The sequence below is a fragment of the Pinus tabuliformis genome, chromosome 4_2 (genome assembly GCF_031772625.1).
Source record: "Pinus tabuliformis cultivar Carrire ecotype Pingquan chromosome 4_2, CPIR1, whole genome shotgun sequence".
Classification (NCBI taxonomy): Eukaryota; Viridiplantae; Streptophyta; class Pinopsida; order Pinales; family Pinaceae; genus Pinus; species Pinus tabuliformis.
Window position 1 is genome coordinate 1,062,949,248 of NC_142304.1, and position 15,089 is coordinate 1,062,964,336.

Below are 15,089 nucleotides of genomic sequence, written 5' to 3' on the forward strand. Positions count from 1 at the left end.
CCCATCATCCGGACGAGGGGACAGAGGTTGTTCGATTCAAACCTGAGTATTTCCAATGGTTGGAAAACCAGGTTTTTTCTATTCAGGACTTCCCTTACGCTGGGGTATATTTTCGTGGTGACCCAGACATGGCTCTTCCACCAGGAGAGCAGTGGGATGACTTAGGTAACATCGTTTTCAACATTTTTCCTATTTTATTTTATTTTATTTTTTTTCTATCGTCCCAAAAACTAATAGTAAAAGTTTCAAAATGCAGATGTGGGTCCATAGTGACCAGCCGCTCTTCGGCCTTACGAGAGGAAGCAACCAGTTGCATCCGTGCCAGCCCCACAGGACGAATCAGCAGAGGTTTTTGCCGAGTTGGAGGGTCATCTCGAGCACTTGACATGAGATATTCCGAAGACCACTATAGATGACATTCCTCGTCGACTTCAGCGCTATGTGATTGAGGTCCCAGGACCTTTTAGGAGGTTCCTTTGCAAGGTGGCCCGTGCAGTGGTTTCTTATCGAGATCATCACCAGTGATAGGATGATCGCCTATTGTAGGCACATATGACATTTTGCTTTTTGTACTTATCATTTTTGTCGATCATAAGGTGTTTTTCAACCTATGATCGAGGACGATGTATTTTTGACACACTCCTATATTATATCACTATTACCGGCTTATCTTGTTAAACATGTGTTATGAAATGTTTTTAAATTTACATGTATGGTTATTGCAAATGTCTATTTAACATTCGAGAAGCAATTGCATCTGCTAATGTATTTAAAGATCTTGGAATATGCTGATATTCAATATAATCAAACTCACGTTCCAAGAGATGCACTCTCAAAAATAATCTCAATAACACTGGATTTCTAATGGCATATACTCTATTAAGCTGTAATACAATGAGTTCAGAATCTAACCTCACTATCAAACTCCGAATCCCAAATGAAATAGATTCAGATAATAACTCAATCACTGCACTATACTCTGCAATGTTGTTTGTTGTTTGACCGAGGCTTACCCCATGCATAGATACCAACTCGTCAGAGGGCGAATAAATAACCCAGGCTGCGGAAGAAATGTTCCGTGTATTACGACAAGCACCATCAGCAAATCCAATGTATGTTTGGAGAGGCATCGACATCTGCAATATCAAGAGTAAAACCAAGATAAGCAGGAATAATGACGAAAAATACTCTCTAAGCTAAGCACACTTTTTAAACTAAAACACACCAGCTAGAAAGAAAAACTAACCTAACTAAAAAAATCTCCATACCCATCTTTTAAGCATAATACCTCTTCAGGTAAAGACCATTTATGGGTTTACCTAAAGAGTCCCCGTCAAAGTCTACCAATTCATAGGCCCCTTTTTCTAGCTTTCGCTTGACAATATAGGGACCATGCCACATAGGAACGAATTTTCCAGCGCCTAATTTATCATTAGCTTGATCGTACAATAAGACTAGATCTCCTTCTGAAAAATTTCGAGGGGTCACATTTCGATCATACTGAGCTTTCATACGTTTTGCGTGAGTTTCGATCGCCAATGCAGCATCACGTCGATTCTCATCTAATTGAACCAAGTATAACAAACGTTTTTCCTCTTCGGAAGTGGCTGGAAGTAACTCGATGGCCATTTGTAGTGACGGGATTTCGCATTCAATGGGTAACACAGCTTCCAGACCATAAACTAGTTGGAAAGGAGTGAACCCTGTTGATGTTTTCACTGAGGTTCGGTACGCCCAAAGTGCTGAAAATAACATGTTATGCCAATTCGACCGATGAATCCCAATGATTCGTCGGATCATGACGACTAGAACTTTGTTGATGGACTCAACCAGACCGTTAGCTTGTGGATAATAAGGAGTTGAGCTATCATGACGCAAGCCAAGCTGGCCTGTAAGTTCTGTCATCATAACGTTTCGAAAATGACGCCCATGATCAGTGATTATCGCTTGTGGGACACCAAACCTAGCAATTATATGATTGAACATGAAAATTGCAGTTGTCTTGCCGTTTGCCTCAAATGTAGGCATCGCCTCAGCCCACTTGGTAAAATAATCTACCGCAAGGATGATATACACATGCCCCCCGGCCGAGTGAGGGTTACATGTAATAAAATCGATACCCCATTTGGCAAAAGGACCAATGGCAATTATAGGGTGGAGAGGAGCAGGTGGAGCGCGCATCTTTAATTGCTTGAGAAATTACTTGCTCCTCAGTAACTACTCCGGCTTTAGCTACATCTTCAGTGATCTTTGGCAACAAAGACTTTACAAACCACTCAGCCAAAATCTGATCCAGAATAAAAACCTCACTAAACGTCGTCGACGTCTCCACTCATGAATATGATCTGAAATGTAAGTGGACGTCGATTGCTTTAACGAAGTTAATAATTCCGTGCCATTATCATATCTGACTGGCAACTGAAAATGATTTAAAAATGATGTAGCTAACTGACTAAAATTATATAAAGGGCCTCGCGGTAACTCAATGTACCACTTGGCCGCAAGACCAATTAGAGTGCGTTGGAAAAGTCTTAGACGGATTGAATCATCTGAAATGGAGTTAGACGCACACCAGAGGTGATAAGTCATTACATGGTTCGACAGGTCCTCTCCTGATTTGCCTTCGAACTTAGGAATATCACTAGGCAACTTATTCGGCATTGGCGGCCAAAACGGAAGATAATTAATGGGATCGTTCGTTAGGCACAACAAGTCAGGCAAGTCCAAATTTGCGATAAACGGTAACTGACGATTAGGGTCCCTAAAACTCTGGGTCATGAGACCAGCCCCAGGAGGAGGATATCCAGGATAACTAGGAATAGGAATTGCATTTGGGATATTGTATCCTCCCGGAAAACCAGGATTAACCAGACCGTACTGGGGTTGTTGAGGTTGTTGATAAGTGTACCCAGGGTACGGTTGATACTGATAGACTGGCTGTTGCACAGCTGGACCGAATTGGTACTATCCCTAGTACGGTTGATAAGTAAATTGTGGTTGACTTGTGACAACCGTACTTGAACCAGGTTGTCCTACAGGCATCTGAACCGAAGTTTGAATCGTAGATCCAGACGGTGGTAAAGATGTCTGAGGAGTAGATACAGGAATAGTAGAAACCAAAGTTGTCGATACTTCAAAAGTAGGTGGGGTAGATTGAACAGATGTTGCGGCAGTTGCAGTAGTTGTTTGAGGCAGAGTACAAGGCGTACTAGGCCCAGGCTGAGAAACTACCGAAGGTACAGAAGTTTGAATATTAGACTGGATTGGTTGCTGGGGTGTACCAGAAACTAAGGGTTGTCTAGTTTGAGATGACAACTGTACATTTGGCTGCAACACCTATTGAGTTTGCGATGGATCCCACACTATATTCATTACGGGGTACGGACCCATAACAGGTTGAGAATATTGAGGACCATAACCGGGTTGAGGGTTGGATTGATAATTCAAAGGTACATTTCTCGTTCCTTGAACATACGATTTACCGGAGGGTGGTTGGAAACCTTGGTTCGAGTACTGACCTTGGGGTTGATACCCTTGAGGCACGTACTGATACTGAGGTTGACCTTGAGGTATAAATTGATATTGGGGTTGACCTTGGGGTACATATTGAGTCTGGGGTTGACCTTGAGGAACGTATTGTCCCGTAGGTATGTATTGTCCTTAAGGTTTCTCCCCAGGCGCAAATTGGGTACCTTGAGGTTGCCCCCCAGGTGATAATGGAGGATTTTGAGGCTGCCCCCCAGGCGGTAACTGGCCACCTTGAGGTTGAGGATTGGGAATAGAACCTGACATCATGAGAATATCTTCTACGCTCAATGGCTTAGTACCATTGCTTCCAGTTAATAACCCTTGTTCAATGGGTTGAGGAGATGCTCCCGAAAAAGTACCAGAAAGTGACTGATACCCAGAGGGAACAGAAGGACTGTCGTACAAAAAGGATTCTGGCGATTGAGTAAACATGGATGACTGTCTTGACATATTTAATGGAGAATAGTAACCTCTAGGTGTTGGGTGATAAGGAATACGAGGTGGTGAAAAACTTAACCCTAGGTTTTCCAAAAAATTAGTCAAAGAAAGACACCAAGCACTGCTCCTAGGTGGACTGTAAAAAATTGATTCACACTCCCTACATTCAATAACAGGTTGATTTTCAGGGATAGGGATGCCTACCTCTTCTTCTAAAGTAGCAAGTTCTTCAATAGCTATCAAACCAGAAGGAAGATTTTGGGTAATTACTCTTTCTACCCTAGGTGAACCAGGACCACTAGAAGTTGGAGAGGCAAACCCCAATGTTGGAGTAGCAGGTTCAGATATCTCAGGTTCCTCACCTATATCACTAGTAGATGAAAAACTACCAGTAATTTCGGAAACGGACACTGATTGTGGATTATAATCCGCTACTAAAGCTTGAAAATCAGGATGTACCACCAAAGAAGACTCTCCTTCTTCAGGTGATCCAACTCTACTGTCTCTAGGAGTTACGAGGGCTCTCAACCCTTCAGGCTGGCTCGGTGAAAACTCAGGAGGTTGGCCCCAAAGTCTACGGGACTTCCTCGGTAATTCAGCCACGATTAAAAAATTTTAACTACTTCACATGCAAACAAAGTAAAATCTCAATGAAAACCACCTAAAGCCTCTAAAGAACCAAACAAATTTGAATCACACACCTAAAGAATCTAGGAGATCAAACACACACAAACAGTAACTTTCTGTACTGAAAACACTAGTTGGTGATGAAATCCAACGTCGCAGAGTTCAATACATAAATGGCGGTTGGAACAGTTACCCCGGCAACCTGCTTAATGAATAGACTGGCACAAGTTCCTCCACTAAACCGTCTCGAGTGAAGAGAACCCCCCAGAAAATCCAAGTGAGTCTAGCCGACGTCTGCTCCAGGTACAGTGGGATCTTCCCACCACTGTCACCTTAGGAAGAATCCTAAAGAATATGGCCACTAAGGTTACCAACTGAAACAAGTATACCTGGGGGAACAGTCTACGATCCGATACGCACGCAAGGGAAGAGTAGCAAGCTCAATCCCCTTGAAGGCTCCTTGACATAATCCAAGGTTTACCAACAAGTGACCCCAGGCTCCTCGACAATGGTTAATCCGAGGTTTACCATTTTTAATATGTGAATATCTGGCGTCGTTCCCAATGAGGAAGGATTGATTCCCACACTGGTTCAGACACGATCTCGTGCTTCTCCTTTAAGAGGAGCTTTCCCAGAGCATAAATTCAACAATTGGATTTCTTCCTACCGCAAGATACAGCTACTTGTTTGTTTTACTGTCTTGGAGAGTTAATTACTCCCTACTCCAAGACACTAGCCTAAGCTATGTTGGTGTATCAGAGCCCTAGAAAATAAAAATATTACTAGATGGATTTTACTTTAAGCATTATTTTTATTGGTTTTTGTTTAAGTTAAGAGGTGGCGAAGATGAAACTTGTGGTGTAAAGACTCGACTCGAAATCACTAAAAAAATTCACTTAAGATGATTAAGAAATCTTTTCCCTTCAATGAACTTCTAGCTAGGAAAGAGTTTGAGAATGCAAATACTTGTAAACACAAATCTTTCTTAACAAACAAATTGAAAGAAGAGCTTTTATCTTTTCCAATGCACTCAAAATGAGACAACTAGTTATTTTCACAAAAATTTCCCTTTTCTCTCAAAACACTCAAACGCTACAAAAAACAAACTTTTTTCCAAAAGAGAGATTTTTTATATTTTTCATAAAACACTCAAAACTATGAAAATGACTAATCTTGAGATCTACAAACTAAAAAAAAAAAAACCTATTTGAAGTCAAATCTTACAAGATGTCTTTTTCAAGGATGTTTTACTTAGCTATATGTAAACTAAGGACCAATTTATGCAGAATCACAAATCAGTCAAAAAACAATGATCTCTTGTTTCTTTTCCTAAAAATGAAATTCACACTTTGAACACAAGCTTATCAAAATTTCGTAAAGAGAAAACACAAAGGTAGGTTTCTCAACAAAGGTAGATTTTGCAAACGGTCAAACTCATAAGAAGACTGGTAAAGACCAAAATGATCAGAGGTTTCTACAGCTTCTAAGCTCAGAGCTACTACAAGACCAGGATGAAAATCAAGCCTAAGCACAAAATTTCAACGAATTTCACCTAAAACCCTAACACTAATGAAATTAAACCAAGGAAAGCTTTTGACAGGGTACAAGCAGGTCTGGGCAGTGGTTAAAACCTATAAACAAATTCTAAACTGATAAAAAAGAGAAAATTTAAAATTTCTCAAAATTTTGACAGGGTACGCAGGCAGCCTGTTTACACAGGTGCGTTCCCGCTCTGTGCACAAAGCAAAAGTGCGTACAAGTACGCACTGTGCTTAACTCAGAGGGTGCGTTCCTCTCCCAAAACTATGAAAAATAAAAACTAACTCAAAATCAAGTAAATCTACCCAATCCCACAATCATCAAGTCAAAAACTAGAAACAAAAAGTACAGTTTCTCAGGTCAAAGTAAAAACAAGGAAAAAATCAAGTCCCCAGCGGAGTCGCCATTTTGTCACACGGAATGAGTCGATCTTGCGGACAAGATAGACCTTCCTAGAATCTAAAGAAGACCTAATGACAAGCAAACCAATCATACACTATCTTTCTCTAAATATGCTTTTATAAACAAAGGAAAACAAGTGTTTTTAGGCCTACCTTAGGTCCAATGCAAGTTTGTGGAAGCCTTCGCTCCTTCGATCCAAATGAGCTCCCTTGTCGCGAATCTACAAACACAAACAAGAAAACAAATTAAATAGCACTTGAAAAGCCAATATCATAAAACATATTTAACATGAAAGTCAAGGAGTTCATGAAACAAATAACATGAGACAATTTGTTGAGAAAAATGAGTTTGATTGCATTAATTCAAAAGAAGAATAACTTTACAACCTGTGCCTTGACGCTGTACAAGCTCCTCCCAGGGTCCAGCAAGAAGTCTCCTCTACTTTGACAAGTTTCACTCTCTTCCCAATGAAGCCCAAAAGGTATGTGATCTCTCCTCTTAAGCTCAATTAGGAAGTCTTAATTTAACCAGCATTTACCCTCAAAATTTTCAGCTTCTAACCTCCTTAGCAACTAGCCCAATGCCTCTATTTATAGTGCAATGGAGGGAAGTTACTAGGTCCTCCTTCAAAGGGATAGCTCCTTTAGTCAAGGGATTAGCTCCTTCTCTTTTGGGATGCATGAACCACCTCAGAGCGAACAATCCATGTCAAAATTCCTTCTAGAATCCTCTAGAATTAACCCAAAGTGAGTTTTTTAAGATAAACTTGTGCCTTTTTGACTTTCACAGGGGTACGCACCCACCCCTTTACAGACAGAACGTGCAGATACGCAGATGACACGAACAAAGGGTGCGGGCCCACAGGTAATAGTGAGAGAAAGTGCGGAACCAGAGCTTTATTGATTTTCAATGTCTTTCTCTCATTGTCAAAGCTTGACTTGAAGAGCTGAGGTCTGAGACTTGCTTAGGAGGACAGTATAGGTGTTGATAGACCCATACTGACTGCAGATAGTCATGTTGATGATATTTTTGTGTAACAGAGGGGCTTGCTCAGAAATCTACATAGTTTTCTAGGTGAGCAGTTGGTCGGCTGTTTGGGTGACTGGTTGGAAAAACTACACAATTCTTGAGGGGAGATGGGGACAGACTCTTGGTTTTTGGTTGGCCTGTCTGCAAATTTTCTTAGTTAGCGGAGTAGGCAAGGTCTGCACCTTCTGCACATTTTTTGAGGGGAGTGAGTCTTGGGGTCACTGCCTGGTCAAACTCTCTGGTTGACCAGTAGGAGGGTTGATTGATCAGCTTGAGGGCATCGCAGATTGAAATGGCTTATTGGACACTTTTGCGTTGTTCTGGGTGACAGTCAGTCAATTCAATTGCAGGGTGAAGTTCCGGTTGTTAGAGGGTGATGCAGTCATCAAAACTTTAGCAAAAATAACTAAGTGTGTGAGTGAGTGAATTTGTGCATACGTGAATTTTGCGAACACACACTCAACATAACTCGACGACAAGACGCCACAAACCATCAAGATAACATATTCTTAACATGACTGACCAATGGTGTGAGCGACAAGCGTGATGCATGTGATGGATCGTTGAACGACCGCAAAGATTCTTGCATGACAGTGCATACAACTTCGTGTGTGAGTGTGATAGGTGTTTACATAGTGAATACAACATGTACACATGAAGCGAAAACCTTGTGCACAACTAGAACATGGTTGCAAGCGTGAAATTGTGACCGACATGAAAAAATTATCCATTGAACGGTCAAGCAAAGAGGGTGAAAAGACTCACACGAGCCCCCGGGGTGAGCCCGAGTGCTTGCAAACATCAAGTAAAAACTCAAGGGATGCTCTGAAATTGGATGCAGGACAATATTTTGGAGGGTGTTGCAGCCACTACAACACTTGGTGACAACTGGTAGAATTCCAGCTTCTCTGTTTTGGTTCATTAACAACACAAGGCCTTGGTCTTTCATCATTATGCAGGTTACTTCAGCTTCCCCACTTAACCCATGGACAGACATGGTTCACCTTTTGCCAACTCTATCAAACAAAACAAAAAGTTTCAACTTGATCACAGTGTTTTGAAATCAGGATAGGTAGTTTGGCTTGCGAGTTAAAAAATTCAGAGTATAAGCTTTCATTTATGGTGTTGCTCCATTGCCAGCAAGCCTGAACAGTACCCCGGTGGAGTCACGCAGGAACACATGCATTTCTCCACTGCCAGTGAGCTTGGTCAGTACCCCAGTGGAGTTGCATGCTTCACCTCTCTGCGCAGGAAGCCTTTCTCTTCTTTTGCCTTTATATTTTTCAAGAGGGCTGTGCATAGGAACATATTTATTTTTGGGGAAGAAGAGGGATCCTAACATATTGAGAGTAGAAGAGGTTGTTCCTTTATAGAAGCATGGAATACCTCTGACATGGGTTTTCTCATTTATATTTTCCCTTTCTTCGTTTCTACTAGTTGGATGAGGTTGATCACACAGAGCAGAACACTGAGTATAGGCAATGAGGTTTCCCAATGTGGACATAAGGTTCATGGTTGGACCCAAGCTTCCCTCACAGATGGCTCATATTTTCCATCAAGACTTCATCGACTAAAGGTTATAACCAGGCACCGAGAAGATGGACACATGACTGGCCAAGTGTTGCAGTGTCACAAGTCTCTTTGACCTTAGCCACATACTCATTCAAAAGCCAGAACTCAATAGAGGGCAACACTTATTTACAAGACTAAAAATAGCATGAAAATAAGAAAATAAAACAAAGAAAAACAAAAATAGTAAGCGAAAGCACAAAAACAAAAACAAGCAATAAGTAGATTATGTACATGGCACAGGGCACGACCCAACCTACTGAAAATAATGTTTGAGATCTTGGCCATTGACGGGAAGATTGTCAATCCTCCTATCAAGTGATTGCAGATGGTAAGTGTGAGGGCCAAGCTTCTCATGAACTAGTATCAGACTATCAGGTTCCACAACTGGATCTTGGTGGTATCCTGAAAGACCTTTAGGTGAAGACAACATTCCTGCTTCAAATACTACATGTAACATAGGTTCCAATGATGGCACAGGGTAGTTGTCTTTGTTCCAGGAACGGTTCAAATTTATGAAATCAATGCATAAGTGTATTTCCTCGAATTTAAAACGTACATAAATTAATTAGAAACCCATGTAAAATAATGAACTTTGTAAGTGATCCGAACATCCAACAATTTAGTCGATTCTTTTTGTATAAGGGGTTCAAGCGACATATGTGTTTTACCCAATTTCTGCTGCAATGGCTTGGCTCCTTCTTTGCATGGAATCTCATGTTGGATTATTCACGTGTCATATGTACTCAGGTCATCATATGCCCATGCGGATACATCCCGACATTGTTTGAGCAAGTAGAAAAAGGCTTGCCGTTGTTGTAGTGTGCAATATGTACCGAGACTGACTAACTTCATATCGTGGTATCTTCCTAGGTTGATTTGTTCGTTCCACATGGTGGAACTGTGGGTTTTGTTGTTTCTTGACCCTTAACAGTGGTTCTACAAGTCATAGAGCTTGTTGAGATAAAACACACCTTTGGGGATGAGGTTGCCTTTCTTGCCATCAGCTACAACTTACAGGGGTTGCTCGTGCTCATCTTCATCAGCTGTTACATCCTTGAAGGCATCAACGTTGTCCACAAAGTGCAGTATCTGTTGATCATTACAAAAAATGCATAGCTTGGCTATGTTATCATGGATAGAAGGCATATACAAAATTTCAACATAAATCTATCCCTAAGTGGTGACATGCTAGCAGTTGCGCTTGTCAAGGCATCTACAGCTGCAATACGCGTTTTTGGCACAAAAATGAGATTAAATGCTTGGAAGTTAGAGACCAGTCATCATACCTCTTGCTGGTAACTTTTGAGATGAGGTGATAAACATTGAATGGTGTTACGTGCCTGTTGTACCATTGTTTCCGAATCACCTACCACGTTGAGGCTAATGGATTTTTGCAAGGCTAACATGAGTGCTTCGTATTCAACAATGTTGTTTGTGAACTTGAACTCCAAGCGGCTTGAAATCAGGTGTATTATGTTGTTTAGGTCGACCAAGACACACCTGACACCAAAGCCATCATGTATCTTTGATCTGTCAAAATACATGGTCCACAACTCGTCTGCACATGGACCTTTCAACACGCATGCACTACTGCTAGTGCTATTGCTACTACTACTGCTACTATTGTTACAATGAACTCTATAGGTTTCATTTCCATTAGTTGGGCAAGGAAGGAGACCCAACTGTGTGCCTGGTGGGGTAGAAGCTGATCGTGCGAGATAACGCCCTAGCATTATTTCCAAGAGGTAGTTGTCAAACATGAGTTCTGTGAAATCCAATGGTTTGTTCTCGCCATTGATGGGAGTGACATTGTGCGTCATCTATCTCTTGAAGAACACCCATATTTGATTGTTTTTTCGCTTGTATGGAAGCCACAAGTGTGACCAGTTTGTAGAAATGTATTCATTCAACTTGCTAGACCAGTCTCTGCTAAGAAGTAAGCCATATGCTTCCGGTATGTCCACAACAACAATGTTTATGCACTGGTGAACTTGACCATCGTGAGATAGTTTGATGATCACATCGCGAAGTTCGCCAATGGTTGGTAAAGATGTTTGATCAAGTTGGATCATTACACGGATGTCTTGCTCCACTGCACATTGATCTTTTTAGCAATAGAGAGCGGCATGACGTTGGCTGCCATGCCAAAATCAACCAAACAATTGTGAACATTACATTTGAATATTTCGAATGAAATTAGGAATGGAGGGAAAACATAAGTTGCTTCCATCTAGAGTGTGTTTAGCATAGTTGAAAGTGATCCAGGAGGTGTGCTTGCTCCCTTGTTGGTAGAGGCTGCGCTGTCCGCTGATGTCTATCCCAGTGCACGCAACAGGATGTCCCGTTGACTTTGGATCTTAGCCAACTTAAACAAATTGATTTTTGTGCGAGTTTTCTTCATGTCATCCACAATGTTGTAATCCAGAGGGGGTAGACTCACCGAGGTGTCCAGGGTGAGATTGGTATTCGTGTTGTCTAGCAAAGTGTTCTGCAGTTCACTGCTCATGGACGTACTCTTGTCCGTCAATGTCTTCCCGGGCTTACTTTGTGTTTTCTTCTTTTGGATGGTTGGTGGATCAACCTTCCCCAACAGTTCAAACTTTTGTTTCACTTCCCCAATTTTAAGGGGAGCTCGCTTACTTCTGAGATTGCAACGATCATTTTTCTTCTGGGGCTTCTTCTCAGGGTTTGTCTTCTGCGTTGCTTGTAAGCATTGACACATGTTTACCACATGCCTAGAGATTGATGCCTCATCTGGCACAACATATTTGTCATTATCTGTATCTCCCAATTGTCCTTGCACACTGTTGTCTATGTCAAGTGTGCAGTTTCATACTAAGCCTGCAACTCGCTTCTTGTCTGAACAAGACCTTTCTGAGTGATCATCTTCATGAAATGAACAAAATTCGTCATCTCTGCACTATTCGAGCTGGAACAATGAGCTCTACATAGTTTTAGTCAGGAGACATTTGCTGCTTGATGACATGCTTCCTTGTCTCTATCTGGGCGGTCAGTTGCTCGTATATGTGTCAATGGTTCGTTGCTTGAGCTCAGACACTTCTGTTGTCAATTTTTTGACAAGATGAGTAAGGGTTTCAATATCATTTGTTTCCCTATCCTTACCCTCGCTCATGTAGCCTGTGGCTTCTTTCTCGCATCTCTGGATTCCTTTATTGGCTCATCATCCTTGATGACTCCAATCATGCACTAGTCCTTTTCAACAGTGATTGCCTCTTCGCAATTTTCTAACAATGTTGGTTTCGCAGCTCACTTGAAAACCTACGCAATGTTGGTCGGTAGTGTAGATGTGTAGTAATCGACGGTGATGGAGTCATGAGGTTTTGTGTCCACTACGAACTTATTCAATGTGTGCATAAACCTCTAATTGAAATATTTTACCTTTCCTTTCCCCACCACCTTCAGGCTTCTCATTTCTTTGAGTAACATTGTTGGGGTCATCAGCAAACTTTTCCAAAAACATACGTTTGAACATACCCCAGTTATGTATGGAGTTGACAGGAAGTTTGTGATACCATGCAGCTACGTGACTATCCAAGGTACATGGGAATAGTCTACATGCAATGTCGTCGTAGCGTACCTCAAGTGTCTACAGCTACAGGTAGAATTTGTCTAAGTGATCTTCTGCCTTCACTGTGCTATCAGGGTCGAACTTTGTGATCATCCTCTCCAACCGCTTCAACATCTTCTGCAAAGCACCTAGGAGGGCCAATGGTCCCTGAATCATCCATTCCATATTTTGGTCAGCCATGTCATCTTTCTCACCATCTTCCTCCTCTTCTTCAGAATCTGAAGGTTCAGGCTTTGAGTCTGTTGGTTCGTCTCCGTCTCTGCCTCCTCCACTGCCTTCCCCTCCGCCTCCTATACTAGAGTCTGAGCCCAAGATCATGAGGGTGTCTCATTCTTCCTATCAGAATACCAGAGGTTCCTCTCTGTCTTCAATAGCTTCTGCCAAACCTTCAAGTGTGGCAAGAACTGCTTCTTCCACTGATGATACAAAAACCCCTGTGGGAGTGCATTTTGGCTTTCTTGATTTGTATAGAAGATGTTGGATTCTTGGGATTAGTCTGACTACTTTCACAAACTAGAGGGTGATGGGATGGATGGAGCGAAGGTGTTGATATGAAATTTCTTGTTCATTCCTAGGAGGTGAGGAGTAACCAACTGCAGAGTCGCGCGTAGGTGAGGGGGAGTGTAAGTTACTGCCTTGACGAGATGATTGATGAGTGGGTGTGATAGGACATTCAGCCATAAAACCTGGTGGCCCTCCTTCTAGTGCTAGAAATGTTGACGGTGCTTGACCCACCAACATTCAGGGGATCTCCCCGGTATGAAGTCCCAACTAGACCTCACACCATTTGGTGTAGGAGTCCCAATCGGTATGATGGCCCGATTTCCATTATCTTAAATGTTTTCCTTAGCTCTTTCTTGTCAGCATGAAAGCGTGCTCTGCTTTATCTTCGAACAATGTGGCTTGTGTGCTGGGTGAATGCTAGTGTTACTTGTGTCAAGGTTCTTTCACAACATAGAGAGAGGGTGGGAGTGAGTCTCAGATCGGATGGGAGGAAGTCCCAACTCTATCAAAGACACACAACACAATAGGACATGCACAGCTTCCAGAAGAGTAATCCACAAAGATGTGGCAGTCACAACACAGAAAGGAAGATAGCGTGTACAACACCCAATAGGCAGTCCGTGCGAGTGCGATGGTTGTTATAGCAGGTTTTGTGAAAGGTTTTATCTGATGTCTGGGGGGTAACCAACACGGGCAAGACAACGTTAACAACTTACACAACACATTTTCATAAATATATGTATTATAACAACTGAATGAGTTCAATTGTTTAACACAAGTTAAAGGAACATGTATTACAAGTGTTCAATACTAATTCTTACAAACAATTACAACACATGTGAGAAAACATGCTAGCCTGTGAACATACTTCTGAATTAAGCGAAAGTTCCAAGACACATCGATACACCATACATCACTAAACCCATGGGCGGGGCATTGGAGCCACTACTCACTCCTCAAAGAAAAGATTACAAACTCTCAAGGCTATGTGGAAGGAGCCAAGGTGAAAAAGTCTTTTTCATGTACAAATGAGGGGGTATTTATAGCCAAGGGTGAAAATGGCCCTTGTGACTATTCGACTTCCCTCATGACTATTTGACTTCCATGAATTTTCAGATTACATGAGTCATGACTCTTCATATTACAAGTGGGTCTCTTGGACTTCCACGCTACATTACATTGATTAACAACAGTATGGCCCACAGTAGTGATGTGGCCGATACGACTCGACATGACAGTGCTGGTATGTTCATTTTGTTGCTGGAGTGCATGTCAAGTTGTAGTGTTGCTCAGTGATGGATGTCCTCTTGATGTATCACAACTTCCCCTCCACATGCAAAAGTGTGTGGAGTCCTCGATGGTCATTGGGTTCGATTAATGTTGCATGTGCACGTTGCTCCTTTACTTGTACTTTGGCATACTTGACATGTTCACCCGTTCATGAAAATATCGCATGTTCGCTTGTCCATCTATCTGTGCATGTCATATGTTCGTCTGTTCGTGAACACATGTTCACATGGTCATCCATTCGTAAAAATATCTCTTCACATGCATCATTTGTTCGTCCATTTTCGAACACGTCCTTTTGCATGTACTCTCCTTGTTCATCCCATTTTTATCGCATCATGTTTATTCATGTACCTGTATCTGCAATCACTCATGACGAGACGATATCAAATCCATAAACCTCCTATTCTACCATGATGCATGGTCATTCGCTTTCGAATGTAGGTGACCGGGAGAGAGAACAAGGCTGCGAAACTATGCGAGGCAAGTTTCAAGTTGGGATGGGAGCTCTGGGCACTGCGGGTGAAAATTGCGTAGAGGTCACTAGGGGACTAAGATGTACAATCCGGATCAG

General features: G+C 41.9%; 1 pseudogene; it reads right to left on the bottom strand.

Annotated features, from left to right (window-relative positions):
• LOC149173282 (large ribosomal subunit protein eL36y pseudogene) overlaps positions 1-11,857 on the bottom strand; it is a 155,593-nt pseudogene extending 143,736 nt beyond the window's left edge.
• Positions 11,858-15,089: the final 3,232 nt, after the last annotated feature.